Source organism: Gavialis gangeticus, unplaced genomic scaffold, assembly GCF_001723915.1.
Source record: "Gavialis gangeticus isolate Ggan-Ray unplaced genomic scaffold, GavGan_comp1, whole genome shotgun sequence".
NCBI classification, from domain to species: domain Eukaryota; kingdom Metazoa; phylum Chordata; order Crocodylia; family Gavialidae; genus Gavialis; species Gavialis gangeticus.
The window spans coordinates 7,627,319-7,630,154 of NW_017729027.1; positions in this window are offsets into that span (position 1 = coordinate 7,627,319).

A 2,836-nucleotide genomic window follows, 5' to 3' on the forward strand; every position below is an offset into this window, starting at 1 on the left:
TTGTGGGGGAGGCTCTAACTCATGGTGCTTTGTATAAGCGCCATGAATTACATGAATTACAGTGCTGCCCCTAAACATCTGTAGGCACCCTGCGAGTGGCACTGGGGTGTGCATAGAGGGATGCTCAAAGGTCATGACCCAGCCTCCTTTCTAGGAATTGGTACACGTTAAATTGGAGCGAGGCAGCAGGATGTGGTTCTGGGTGGCAGACCCAGGTGCTCATAGGGGCAGTGTAGATATGGCCTTAGAGGTGTGAACTGCCAATACATTTCAGTGGATTCATATTTCATAAGCCCATGGTGAAGAATAGAGAGCTGCACCAACTCCATCCATGACTTCAGCTGAGGATTGTGTGTGGCAGGAGAAGCATGCATTACATCCATTGTGGTTTACCATGCTGGTATTTTCTGGGGTCTGCCTCACTTACAGAAGTTTTCCTGAACTCTAACATTTCCTTCCTGCCCTCCACATCAGGATTTGCAAGAGGTTCATTATGCAATTTCTTTACAGTTCACTTCTGTAGTGCCAGTGTTAACTGAATTTTCTCTCAAGGAACATGGGTCCTCTTTCTGCCTTCAAATTTTTTAGCAGATGTGTAGGGGCTAGAGTTGGCATAAGGCTTTCACCCTCAGCATTTGAAAGAAACATTAAAAGGCAGACACATGTGCTAGTTTTAGCAAAACATTCTCCTCTCTCTGGTACCCTTTGTACATTAGGACAGCTGTATCTAATCCAGGAAGAGAAAGGAGGACAAAGTGAACTCCAAGTTTTGTGGAGCTGTCAGCCTTAGATACGGATTTCAAGGTACTCTGTGTTGTGAATTTTATATTAATTCATTCAGAAGTTCTACATTATACCAAAAGATTTTTCTGAATTCTAGGAAATGATTTGTCATGGAATTTTTAGTATTTTACATTGAGTTGTGGCTCAGAATACAATTTATGTATTTTTAGATATGTTGTTATCACTTTAATTCCAGGAATACAGATCGGTATGTATTATAGCAGAAGCTATTTTCCATAGGGAACAGCAGACATTTTATTGTATTGAAATCCACATCTTTGCTGCAAAACAAGAGTGGGTCATAGCAAAGCTAGATTTACAGTTGGACATTGTTCCATCTTTCCATTCTAATGCAATGGATGATAGGAAGGCATGATTTGATTCTGCGTGGGAACTTGTTCATGGAATGAAATAATTGTGGATGTCTTGTGGTAGTATTTGTAAATATTTGCAAGTACTACCCTGCTGCAGAGTTTTTTTCATGTACAACAGCACACATGTAGATGCTGACTGAGCTGGCTGGGTCACAAGGGTTCTTTAGTGTGGGGGCTGCTTGCCTGCTAGCCCCACACTGGAGCACCTTCATGCCCTAGCCAGAGTTAACTAGTATACTGCAGAGTTAATTAATATACTGTGGCCTACTAGGGCTGCAGGTGTAGAATGAGATGTTTACCGTGGAGCTAATTAGTCTACTCTACAGTAAATGTCTTGTGTAGATGTGCCTACAATGAGGTAAAAGTCACTCAAAACAGGAACTTCTGGTTATGAATAAACACTGCTAGAAATACCACTAGGATTAAGTGAAGAAAAAAAACCCTAGTATGTGAAAAAAGGAATAAAGTCAGTCAAAGATCTTACCAAGGTTCACATGCCAGGTGAGTATGTGAAAAGTCAATTTACAGGGGGGCAGGATATACTGAGGCATTATAAAGAGATCTAGCACAACAAGGAAATGTTCACTCTGTTCAAAGTTGCTGTGGAATTCATTTGGGTCAGATTTTCACTCCAAGTGTTTAAAAAAAATGCTTAAAGAAATGACTGCAGAAATATTTGGACCAAGCATAAAGTGAATTAAAGAGTAATCATGTTCCATTTTATCTGTTTGTAAAGCCACGGTTACACCATTATATTTGGTGTAATATAACTAAATGAAAATGAGAACTGAATTTAGCCTTCAGTTTTTGTTTAAAAACCAGCATTTGATTATTCATTCTATGGTAGAAAACTTTTTAACATGATATTTTCTTGCAACCTATAAATGTTTGAGATACAAACCCTTTGATAAAATAGAGGGCTTGGCTTGTTTAATAGAAGGTTTTGATGCTCTGCACCCTGTTGACGCAATTTTTCAGTCCATGGGGTTTCTTGTGATAATGCGGAAAAATGAAAGTGAAATGAGACACAAAACAGAAACTGAAGACAAGGCTAATCTATCGTTTTGTAATAACCCTGGTGACCTGCCAAAGTCTGGCATTACAATCCTTAAGGGTATTGAAACATAACGTTGTTTACCAGGGTATGATGCAGAATGAACGTTACTTGATTTCACTTCTCTTTTGAACTATAATAGAAGGATTATAGCTTATGTTGGCAGTGGAAACTTTTCCTTAAAAAAACCACAACAAACAAACAAAAACAAAACAAGAGAATACCCCAAAACTTCTATCTGAAGAAAAAAATACTGCTTTAAGGGCACACATTTTGGTATGGTTTAAAGCACATACCATAAAGCTGATACAATTTATTTCTGATTTTGGGTAGGGTATAATCAATTTTATGACGGAAATTCTTTTCACGATATGTAAGGAGTCACTAATGTATTTGGTAAGATTTGTTTCTTGCTAGAAAGTTTCAACTCTTTAAAAAAAAGAAAAAATAATTGGTCTAAAACACAATTTTCCCTCCAAATCAGTTTTAATGGAAATGTTTGATTAATTATGCACTGCTTAATGACTATTTTATGTATTGTACTACCATTTGATTTGAGACCTTGGCAGCAAATGTTTTCTGACTATGATACTTGCATAATAATACACAGACTTCATTTTAAAAA